Source organism: Enhydra lutris, unplaced genomic scaffold (genome assembly GCF_002288905.1).
Source record: "Enhydra lutris kenyoni isolate GAN:26980312 unplaced genomic scaffold, ASM228890v2 scaffoldscaffold51, whole genome shotgun sequence".
Taxonomy (NCBI): Eukaryota; Metazoa; Chordata; class Mammalia; order Carnivora; family Mustelidae; genus Enhydra; species Enhydra lutris.
The window spans coordinates 13,145,398-13,157,837 of NW_019154135.1; positions in this window are offsets into that span (position 1 = coordinate 13,145,398).

Genomic DNA, 12,440 nt, shown 5'->3' on the forward strand with positions numbered 1-12,440 from the left:
TCTCTCTCTGTGTATCCAATAGATAAATAAAAACTTTTTAAAATTTTAAAAATTAATGAATAAATAAGTCATACTTGTGTGGTGGACTGAAATACACAGGAAGGAGGAGGAAGGTAAGTTACCTGTAACCCGACTGGCCAGAGAGGAGCGCCCCTAATGTTTCCTGTATCGTGTGCAAGAACCACACTTACTAACCGCACAATACTGCTCGCGTAGCTTCCCCCGGAATGGAAGGTCAATCCTGATGATGTATTAAAAATGATTTCTGGGGCGCCTGGGTGGCTCAGTGGGTTGAGCCACTGCCTTCAGCTCAGGTCATGATCTCAGGGTCCTGGGATCAAGCCCCACATCAGGCTCTCTGCTCAGCAGGGAGCCTGCTTCCTCCTCTCTCTCTGCCTGCCTCTCTGCCTACTTGTGATTTTTGTCTGTCAAATAAATAAATAAAATCTTTAAAGAAAAAATGATTTCCTTTTCTCATTGCCATCGACCCAGGGGTCCCATCCATGTGAGTGCACATAGGGTGTTTTTACCCTGCGTCGTGTGTCCATACAAAGTGCCCCAGTTACCTACGAATCCAGCAGCTGCTGCTCTGTTATTCCAAGCCCCCTGACTTTGCCCTGCTTCCTTGAAAGCGTCTTGGTTCTTACCGACCCTTTGCATTTCCATGGGAAGTTTAGAACCAGCTTGTTTTCCACAAACCCTAACCGCAGGTGCGCCCCTTGGGGGTGTGCTGAGGCAGGCTCATTTGGAGACGCTGACATTTCCACAACGCCCTGGCCTCGAAGGTGTGAACACGGCAATGCCCTTCTGTTATCCGTCCCCGTAACGTATGTTGTGCCCCACGTCGGGTTCTCGTGCATCTTGTATTGGATCCAACCCTCTGTCCCCTGAGCGCTCTCCGCTCCGGGACCTGCGTTCCGTCGTCATCACGGGAAGTCCTGCTTCCGCCGGTGCGGGGCGCTGACGCGGCCTGGGCCCACGTGTGTGCAGGGAGCCCTGGTCTGTCCTCCGGGCTCCGTGATTCTGCCCGCAAGGGCTTCACGCTACCAGCTTGGCGTCCGGCGTCCGGCGCCCGTTTCTATTCCTGCAGCGCCTCGCACATGTCGCCCGGCCGTCCTGCTGTACTTACGGCGTTCCTGAGCGGGTGCTCCACACCGTTCCCGCGGTTCATGACCCCAGCACGCAGGCCGCTCCACACAGCATACGGTCAGGGGCTCTCAGCACTGCCTACAGGCCCCATGACGACCCTCATCCTAAAATCACGACCGTCTGGAGCGTCGCCACTGCTGTTACACTGGGAACCCCACAGACCCGCTACGAGTTTGCCCCCAATGCCCCACGCTCCACAAGGAGCTCACGGGGGAATGGCTGTCCCAGGCTCGGCCGCGCCGCCTATCCAGACACTCTTTCTTCTCTGAATTCCAAGCCTTCGTTTTATAAACTTAGGTTAAAAACACATACCATTGTAGGGCGGGCGCCTGGGGTGGCTCAGTGGTTAAGCCTCTGCCTTTGGCTCAGGTCAGGATCTCAGGTCCTGGGATCGAGCCCCGCGTCGGGCTCCCTGCTCCCCAGGAGCCTGAGTCTCCCCCCTCTGCCGCTCCCCCGCTCGTGCTCTCTCACACGCCCCATGACATGCGCTGGGTAACCCGCCTTGGAGAGCACGGGGCGGTATCGCCACTGGCGGTCGGGCCGCGAGTCACACTCACAGCCGCTTCGCCTGCGAAAGGGAAACTCTGCTCCCACTGAAACCCCTCCTCCTCCTCCAGGGCCCGGACAGCTTCGTGTGTGTTTAGGCTTTTCAGATCACAGTCACCATCTCCCATGGCCAAACACCACAACCCAGGATCCACGGCCAGTTCCAGGCTAGCCCTCGTGTCTCGTAAGCCTTCGCTACTTTGAAACCTTTGATCGTTCATTTTTCCTTGCTTTATGGCACAAAGACGTGTTCCAGGCTGACCTCTGCCTTCGGGCTTGTGTCAGAGAGAGGCCCTAGGGGCTGCCTCCCGGCGACATCGCAGCAGACAGAGGGGCAGCACCGCTTCTGCGGGAAGCGCAGTTTTAGACCGGCACTTCCAATCCAGTTCTAATGGGGCCATGTCCCTCCTAAACATTTCACTCTGGTTGTTATTCTTTCTTGATATTATTCTTTTAAAAAAAATCTCAATTTGTAAAAAAAAAAAAAAAAAAAACCAACAAAGGAGTCAGTATATATAAAGTGGGAGGAGAGAACAGAGGCATTGACTCCGATATTCTCACCAACCGAAGAGCAGTGCTCACATCTGAGCGCGGTCCACGGCCCTCCTTCTTCCGTGCAGGGGTCCCTCCAGGACCGGGGAGTGGCCCCAGCTGTGCTGCGGTCACGTGAGGCCCTGAGGCTGTGCTAGCGTTTCTCCACGTGTCACCATGAGCACTTCGCCAACACTCTATTAGCTAATCGATGTGGGTTCTCGGTAGACGACGGCTTGGGGCCACCAGCCCGTTCTCAGTGGTGGCAGTCAGCACCCGGAGCAGATTCGAGGATCTCAGGACGCGACGTGTCCCATCAGTGCCACTCACTCATCTGGAGGGCCTCCCACCCGGCTGCGCTTTGGGCGTCCTATGTGTTTGCTGGGCAAGTCGACTCTGATGCTGTTACCAACCCACACACCTCGGCAGACTTAACCGAATTCTAAATCTGCTGTCCTGACCGAAAGCTCTTATTTACGTCTGTCCTGGTCTCTCTCCAAGCCGCAAGCTCTCCTGGTTTTTTGGAAACGCAGCACTCTGTCAGACACCGAATTATCCAACTGTTTGGGTCACAAGGTTCTAGCCCCTTCCTTTTCCCCCCTCCCCGCCCCTCAAATGCCTGCCGTCTTACTAGCAGCAAAATGCTGGGCTTCAGCCTGGACTCCTCCCTCTCTCTGGTGTCCCCCGTCTCTCTGTCAGCACCCACCTTAGACAGGACTGACCGCGTCGTTTGTGGGGTCCCCACAGTCATACATCCGAAGACCTATAGGGTTATATCAGGAGCACGTTGTGCCTCGGCACAACCTTCCAAGGAGACCCAGAGTCTGATGTCGCCCTGTCTCCTGGCCCCTTTCTCCGAGCAGGGCGGCCACGCAGGGCTCCCATCCCACTGGTCAAGGTTAACGGGGTGTTGTCTGCCGCGCAGGTGTAAGCTCAGGTGGGTTCCCGGCGGCGCACAGTTAGCCAGAGTGAAGGGTTGGGTCAGAAGCTGTGGGACCACAGAAGGATCCGGGGAAGCTCTGGGAAAACACGGCAGCAAGCCGGTATCTTTCTCCAGCGCAGGGTCGGGCTGATGCCCGGAGCAGTCCTTGGCACGTGCATGCTGAATGTATGAGCGAGAGAATTCTTGCGTCAGACGACCACAGTGCCTCTTTTTCCCCGGGAGCCGTACTGTCTACAGCGAATCTGCGGGTTGGGACTCCCTGATTCACGAGCTGCGAGGGAACCTGGTGAGCCCCCCAGAGATACGAGAGCTGGGGTCCTCACAGAGAAACGCAGCGGGGATCCCCAACTGGAAGGGCAGGAGCAGACAGCTCTTGGAGGCCCAAGGACGGGCCCCGCCCATCAGGCGGGAGGTGACGCGTGAGCACACAACTTCCCCAGGAGCAGGCCAGCCCGGGCGTGAGCTCCAGAGGCTCTGTGGCCCACGCCCTGGACGTGCGGGCTCCCGGCCCGGCCTGCCGTGTTGGGAGCCTCAGACGTGCTGTTTCCAGGAAGTACCCAGGCCTTGGCTGGCGGAGGAGCCCTGACCTGCCCTTGCTTACGCCACAGATCTGCTTAGCAACTTGGCGTCTGAAACTCCATCGCCTCTTCTAACTCTCCATTCAACATCTGGCCAAGAAGAGAAGAAGAAAAATCCTTACGTGTCCACATTCTTCAGCGTGGGGTTTCCTTGGGGCCCAACCCGGGGAACCGATTAGGAAGGTCGGCAAACCCTGACACGCGCGGACTGTCCCTCCTACGACTGTTTCTCTAACGTGCGCATTACCGACGGCTCTAGTTCGCCTGTTACTCCGACAAACCCCGGAGGAGGAAGCAGGCGCTGAGCCAAGCTGATCGCAATCACGACACTTCTTAAAATATTTCGCTCTGACCGACACATTGGCTCGGTGGGTTTGCACAAGCATTCCGGCCGCAGAATGCCGTGGGGCGACGGGATCGTACGGACAGTCTAGCTGCAACTCTCCGCGTGGTGTTCTAGGGAATCCTGTGCAGGACACGACCCACGTCGTCCGTCATGTCCTGCAACACACCTTGACTCCCAGCAACCACCCCCTAAAAACCCTCGGTCCTCCCGCGTCTGCGGGCCCACGTTTACTTTGAAATGTTATAAGCCCCAAACACGGCATTAACCGTTTTGCCTCCGGTATTAAATTGACGCCCCAAAAAAGGAACATCAGCTTTCCTATTTGTCAACACACTTACGGCTCTTGGGTCACAACCTTCGATGACGATCTTCCTTCCTGTTGATCAAGTCCCTACCCGCTGCCTGTTCCTTCCAACCAGAAGCTCCTCCGTCAGTCCTCCTGCCGCAGGCCTGCCACACGTAGGGTGATGCCGCTGGGTTCCCAGTCCTCAAAGCCCCTGCCATGGAACCCCCACCCCCTCATCTTCCTGCACTTGGAGGACGCTCGTGCTTCTGGTGAGAAATGGGCTCTGTTCATCATTCCTCCCTCTGTCACGGGCCTCCCTTCTCTGGCTGGTCTCAGGGTTTCGCTCTCCCAGCTTTAGTTTTTGGGGTTTGTACTTGGTACTCGGGGAGTGGGAGGTATTTCTCGGACCTGGGGTTTGGGGTGTTGCTCCAGTCAGTGGGTTGTATTTGATAAAACTTGTCAAACATACGCAGTTTCTACCGGATATATACGTGCTGCGTTTTCTCCCTCTTCTACCCCCGGGGCCCCACTGCACGCACACTAGGCAGGTCGCTGGCGCTCGGTGCATCTCCACAGGCTCCCATTAGGGCAGTTTCCACCGACCTCCACAAAGGTTGCCGACCCTCCTTCCTCCTGCTGCATCCAAGCCTCTGCGGAGCCTGCCTGAGCATTTCTGGCTTGAACTGCCGCATGTTCGAGCCCCAGGCCTTCTGCGGGCTTCTCCTCCAGTTTCCAAAGCTCACCTGAGGTCCCCGTTTGCTCATTATGTTCCGTGTCCCGCGGGCTCCCAGCACGGTCATCAGAGGCTTCCAGGGTCGCGAGAGCCGTGCCGACGCCCGCGCCCTCTGCGAGCCCGTGCACAGAGACTCCGTTTCCTGGACGGTGGGTCGCGGGCTCCAGCAAGAACGTTTCCTGCTGGGGTCTTGTCATTCGGTACGGGCGCTACTTTTCCACGCCTGACGTGACGAAAATATGTCGACCTGAGCACGACAGAGAACTCATTTTATCTTCAACATCGACTTTTAAGCTGAATCTAGGATACCATTCGGAATTATGTCAGAGGTCTCATCGTCCATGAGATAAACCTGTGAAAGCTTTTTGTCAACCCCTGAATTAGATGAAGAAATTGAAACAATTTTTATTAACTCAGCTTCTACTTTAAAGGATCTAATGGCTCTGACAAAAACCGACATGAACCGACCGATTTTGAAATTCTCTTTTTGGAAACAGAGGCCACATATTAAACAGATATGACTTCGCTTTTGATACAGGTAGAAAATCCAGAAATAGAAGTGAAAAATTAATGTATAGTGACAGGCATTTGATCTAAAAAGTCACGCCTCTCAAAGCAACTTCTAAATGCAGCCTCTGACATTGTACGTCTTAATTTCTCACCTTTGTGCATTCTGTTCTTAAAATAACTACTAACTTTTGAGGCACAAGCTAATGGTTTCTCAGCGGACTTTCACTCGTGGAGACTGGCAGTCTGCCCTGCCCCACCGCGGGCTTCGTCCTGTGTCCCAACACACCCCATGTCAGCGCCCAGGGTGGCCCACCAAGCTATCCCCCCTTGTTGCTGGGATAAAAACCAGGATGAATATGGGAGCGTGGGTGGCTCGATCGGTGAAGCGTCTGCCTTCAGCTCAGGTCATGACCTCAGGGTCCTGGAATTGAGTCCCTAGTCGGGCTCCCTGCTCAGCCAGGAGTCTGCTTCTCCTTCTGCCCCTCCCCCTACTTGAGTTTTCTCTCTCTCTCTCTCTAAAAAAACACCAGGATTAATAAAAAGCTATGTGGGGGTCTCAGGGCAGTACGATCATCTTGGGAAATTTGGGACATGCACTCACTTCGACTTATATACTTTGTAGTTACTGTAAAGTTGAGGCTGGTGGGACTTTGCTCAAGCTTCAGTGTCATCCCTGTCCAACACACAGGTCTCTGCTTCCTCGCCCTCCCCCTTCTAGGGCGCGAGCCTTGGAAACACACTGGGTCCCCGAAGTCGTGGACCTGGTCCTTCGTTGCCGGGCACCGTCTGTACTGAGGCAGCTCCACACGGCTCTCTCCGGATTTGCGACGAGTGCCGTGCTAACGAGGGCAGAAAGTGACCCAGTCGGGGGTTCCCCAGGTGCGCGGCGGTTGGCTGTACGCCGTGCTTCTGTCAGAACGGATTGTGCCCGCGGGCCTGAGCTCGTTCCATAATTGATGGCGCTCGCCGCTGCTCTCGCCGCGCCCACCCCCGCGCCCCGAGCTTGTCGCCAGCCATCAGTGCTCACCGGGGTGGGGCGGCCCCCAGACGCCAGGCGCCCGCCGCACACGCACGTGCGCTCTGCACGGAAATCATCCCACAGCAGCTGATGTCACCTAGCTCAGCGGGAACCTCAACTTCCGAGAGGCTTTGAAAGGCGACATACATCTTTAATGGGACATCCAAGGCTCCAGGCTTCAGCGCCTACAAGCTGCCGTCACTTTCCTGCACCCATTAAAATTCATGCGCACCTTATGGGGGAGTTTTCTGGTCCCTTGTCCGTTGGTACCTCGTGAGACAGCTGTTGGATGCGCGTGGCCCAGGAGAGGCGCCGCGTGACTGCACGCCCGGCACAGCTCCCGCCGCTTTGTGTTCAAGTGCTGCAGGGTCGGTGCTCATGAGCATGAAGTCAGGGAAAGTGGGAACCAGCATGTTTCAGGAAGTCCAAATGCAGCTGATCGCAGATCCTCTGGCTTTAGGAGGGTTTGGGCTGACCGCTGGAAAGTGCGGGAGCCCCAGGGTGACGGCTGGGAGTCACTGAAGGAGGCGGCCTTGGCTGGGTTTCAGGAGCTCGCGGCCGCCTGACACACGGCGCAGGTCCCAGCCCCCGCCTGAGTGTGCATATTGGCAGAGACCGGCAGATCCATCCGTGCCCCTCCTGGGGCAATGACTCGGACTCAACCAAGCCAGGCAAACACCGAGCACGTTACAGGCTCATGGACCTCAGGGACGGCCCCGGCCCGGAAGAAGTGGGCCGCCCGTGGGACGCAAGGAGGCGAAAGTGTGCCTACCCAGTGGTGCAGGGTGAGGGCTGGGTGAGAAGGAAGGGGTGGGGAACAGCATGAGCAAAGGAAGCTTCTGGAACACGGGCAGGCTACAGTGTAAGTGGGAAATGGAGACAAGCTGTAGGCTCATGGGGCAGTGGGCGTTCTGGGGAGTGAGGACATTGTCTGCTGACTCGGCTCCCGAAAACCGTTCTGTGGTTCCATATGCCCCCCTGCGAGTGTGGGAAGACAGGGAGGAGAACAGAGGGTAGAAGTCTCAGGCACCGCTGTGGGTCTGAAGCCACGGACACGTGCTAATGTCTGTAAATGTTCATCAGATCCGGCTCCTCTGGGAACTGGAGCCTGGGCCTGATGTCCACCAGCGCCTGGCCGCGAGCTTGAACAGCAGCTACCAGGTCGGGCTCTGCTCTGCCCCCTGCTAGGCACCCGGGACTTGATACACATCACTTCCCCTCACTGATCTCGCCAGTCTCGCTGGGGCTGGGCCGCTGAGGCGTTGGGGGCGACCCTGCGAGCTGGAGCAGGCCGGGCACGTCCTGGTGTCCAGGTGGTGCACGTGGACACACATTCAGGACTGGAGCGTGTGGGCTCGGACCCCAGGCCAGAGGGTCGCTGGCGCCCAAGCTAAGGTGGCTCGTCCGCAGTGCACTGGTCCGTGGGCGCCCCAAGTCAGAACCGGGGTCACCAGATGCGGCATCTCCCGCCCCTCCGCCCCCCAACCCTCCCCCAGCAGTGGAGCAGTCGCCCCCTGCCAGCCCCGCTTTCCCATGAAGGAGGAGCTGGAGTCGAAGTCGTGGGTCACTGCGCCAATGGGGACTCAACTCCCTCCCTCAGTAGGAGCACCGGTGACGTAAGAGGTCGGTGACGGTAAGAACATCAGTGACATAAGTGAGTTGGTGACGTAAGAACATCGCTGACGTAAGCGCGTCAGTGACGTCCGAGGCCCGATGACGACAGTCTCGCATGTACCTCCCGGGAAGGCACGACCCCACCCCGGGGCTCGCGCGCTCGGACGGCCCGGCGCCGGGCAGCCGCTCCGGTGACTCGGGCGTGCGGGGGACCCGCAGCCGCCGGCAAACCCCGCTCCGGGCCGCGGCGATTCGGCCGCGCTCGTGTCCGGGAGGGGCCGCAGGACCGACGCGCGTCTGTGGACCCCGCGCGAGTTCCGTGGACCCGGACGGGCCCGGACGTGGGGGTCGACGGGGCACTGAGCTTGGCTCCGGCGGGACGACGCGGCGGGCACGGCAGGCGTGGGGCGGGCCTGGAGGAGACAGTGTGGACGGCGGCGGCGGGAGCGCGCGCGGGTCGGGTGGGGAGCGGGAGCGCGCGGGCCGGACCGTCCACCGAGGCGCGCGGGCGTCCGACGCCAACACGACGGGAGGCCCAGAGCCCACGACCTCGGAGCAGGAGCCAGGATAGGAGGCGCCAGAGGAGTCAGAAAACCCGCAAGAGACACAGGAGGACGGAGCGGGACAGCCCAGCGCGCGGCGATGGAACCGCACGCACGAGGGGTCAGAGCCGACGGGCCGGGCGCAGAGTGGCCACGACACCGCGTCCTGTTCGGCCGCGGTCGGCGCCGTGAGGACGCGCAGGAACAGCCCAGGCCCAGGGAGGCCCGCAGGCCCGAGGACGGCCCCGCACGCGAGCGGACGCGGGCACGCATGGACCAAAGTCGATTTTGACAAAGGGTCCGAGTTAGCGACAAGATGGACCATCTGGGGGCTCTGTGGGCGGGCGTCTGCCTTAGCTCAGGTGGTGGTATCGGGGTCCTGCGATCCAGCCCCGCGTTGGGCTCTGCTCAGCGGGGAGCCTGCTGCTCCCTCTGCCTGCCCCTGCCGGTGCTCTCCCTGTCTCTCTCTGACAAATAAAATCTTCAAAAAAAACAAAACAGATACAACATCTGTAAGCTTGTGGGTGTCCGACAAGATAGCCCCAAATTGCCCAAAATGAGGGCACTTGGCAAGTGCACTCATAACGGGGTTCAAACTGCTTCTGTTGCTGGTGGAGGGATCAGGCGGGCCCCCAAGTCAGCGGGGTGTGCACGATCCCAGCGACAAACTTCACAGCGCCATCCCACGTGTTTGCAGAATGTCATGCCTGACAGCTTGACGGGGACGTCCTAGTCCGGCGCTTGTGCCCGCCAGTGTGGATTTCAAGTGCCGCTCTGAACAGCGCTACGGGAATGAGGAAACATCACACGTTCAGACATCAAACCTCACACACAGCTAGAGACCCAAGTGGGAACCACAGCGTAAGCGAGAAACGCGCGGAACGGGAAGGATGGTGACAGTCCGGCTTCTCTCTCTCCACTCCTCTCCCTTCTCTCTCTTCACTCCACGGGGCGGAGGTGACGCTCGCTGACGGGGGAGTTCTCGGGCTCAGCCCTGACCTCGCAGGGGCAGGTGCCCCCACCCACACACAGCCGCCCCCGCCCTGGCGCCCAACCCCCGAGAGACATGCACACGCGGCTCCAGGACTCCGGGAGCGTTTGGGGCGGCAAAAAGCCCCACGGAGGGCCGGCCTCCCACGGGAAGGTGGAAGTGACCTTGGTCCAAAGGGCAGGGTTCTCGGCCTCTCCAGCCGCTGGGGGAGAGGCCAAGGAAGAGGCCCGTCCAGGAATACATCCTGGGGAGGCCGGAGGCTGCAGGGACAGAGGGGAGGCGCCCAGCAGTCCGTTCAGGCCTCGGAGGCGGACACCCCAGACCGGGGCGTGGCCCAGGCCACCAACGCCGGGCCCTGGGAACGTGGCTGCTCCAGCGAGACATGCCATCTGTGTCAGATACACGCCGGCTCTCAAAGCCTCGTGTGCGGAAGAACGTAAAGCGCGTCCTTAGAAGCTCCACGCGGCAGGCGCGGGAGAAGGTGCAGGGATCAGTGTCCCCCGGAGGCATCCGGGCGGAGAGTGTGGATGTGCGGAGCCGTGGTAGCCGGCCGGCCGCTCCTCTTCCTGGGCCTTTCCCCCGCAGGACCGCAGGCAGCGCCGAGCATGCGAGGGGTCGTGTGTGTGTGTGTGTGTGTGTGTGTCTGCAGGGTGGTGCCTCACCTGTGGGCAAGATGTAAGGGGCGAGTGACACTCATCCCACATGTGCCCTGGCTGCTTCTGAGGGTCAGACAGGCTGACGGGAATACTGTGGGTCCAGCTGTGACCACAAATCCACATGTTGGAGCCCTAAACCTCAGGACCCCAGAATAGGACCGTGTTTGGAGACAGGGCTTTAAGGAAATGAGTGAGGCAAAATGAGGTCCTGGGGTGGCCCTAATCCCATAGAACTGGCATCCTTATCGGAAGAGATCAGGACACAGACACGCATGGAGGGATGACCCGAGGAGGAGATGGCCATTTGCGCGCTCAGGAGAGGCCTCAAGGGGACCGGCCCTGCCACGCCTGGGTCTTGGACCTCCAGCGTCCAAGACAGGAGGAGTAAATGTCTGTTGTCTAAGCCCCGCCTCTCCGCCCCGGGCTGGGGTGTTCGCCATGCGGTTCCGGGACAGGCTGCCCATGTCCACCAGCGCCTGCCTGGCCGCTCCCTGTTCTCTGAGCCTCTTGACAATTGTACGAAATGAAGATGCCACCAGAGGTCTAGGAAACCATAAGCTGGGGGCCCCAGGTATAACCCCAGCCACGGATCCCAAACCAAAGCAAACTGAGAAATGTCTTTGTGTTTTTTTAAGAGGCCCTTGCCTCTGCTTCCCCCAGCGCCCCTCCCTCCAGAGCAGCTCGTGCACAGCCTGTATCCGAGGCGCCATCCTTCCTCCCACCCACCCTTATGCAGATCCGCGTGCGTCCTGGGAGCCCTGGTGCACTCCATTGGTTACCTACAGGCATGGCCATGCCTACCCGGGCCCCCAGCCGGCCCGCACCGTCCCCCCAGTCCCAAGGCTGCCCGGCAAGTGAGCAGATGGCTGAGGCCTCCCCAGTCCCGGGCCCCGGGAGGGCAGTTCTTGCTTCTGGACAGTGGAGTACAGGGCTATTCCCCACCTACGCAGCCCAAGTGCAGGGCCTTCCCTGTTGCTAGGCTTTTAAGTGGAAGTGGAAACTGGTTTCCAGGACCCAGGAGGGCCCGAGGGACTGCTCAGGGCACGTTCACTGCCTGGAAGTAATTGAAACACTTCTCAGCTCGGCCAGAGCATCTGAAATAGTTGGTGCTTTTAGGGAAACGTTCTCCACAGACCCTGTCCTTGGAGATGGCCTCTCCGCACACCCGCTCTGGGCGGGGCCCTCTCTGCCGCCCACCAGGGGGTGCCTCAGAGCATCGTTCAGAACAAGGACAGTAATGGCGCAACAGGGCTGCTGGTCACAGGTGTCCCACGGCCAGATGAGGCCTGCGGTCTTTGCCTCCTGCTCGGGGCCCCCCCAGCCGGCAGACGGCTGCCCTCGCTCCACCTGCTTCTGCCGTCGGCCTCCCGCAGAGCCCCAAGGAGGGAGAGGAAGCCTGGAGACAGGCCCAGTTGGCCCAGCCACAAAATGGAAACGCTGCTCCTGCCCAGATTGCCAAGGGGCAGCCCGGCCTCCGTGCGGCCGGACAGAAGCTGGGGGAGTCCTAGGGGTCCTGCAGTGTGGTGGGAGGCAGAGCGCTCCATCCCAGCTCCCCCAGCAGCAGGGCCGGCAGCCAAGAACCCGCTGGGCTGTGTCTCCCCACACGGAGACAAGGACACCCACCCTGTCCTCCATTGTGACCGTGGGCCTCGGGGGTGGGCTCACCACAGGATCCTGGGGGCCGGCCTCTGCCGCTGGCCTCGGTGACCCTGGCTGGCTGCTGAGCTCTGCAAACATCCATGGGGGCTGCACACGCCCCAGCCGGGAGACCAGCCTCAGGAGCCTTAGGCCGAGGGAGACGTTCCAGGTCCAGATTAACCAAAACGCACTTATTCTCACTGAAATTCAAGTGACCAGGAGAAGTAGCCCAAATGAAACAGGCACCAACTGGCTGGCCCCACCTGTAGCCACTTTGGGGAAGTGACCGGCCTTCCTGGGGCCACAGGTCACACCCCCAGGCACAAGTGTCCCTTCCCCGGTACTGGTACTGAGCCCTG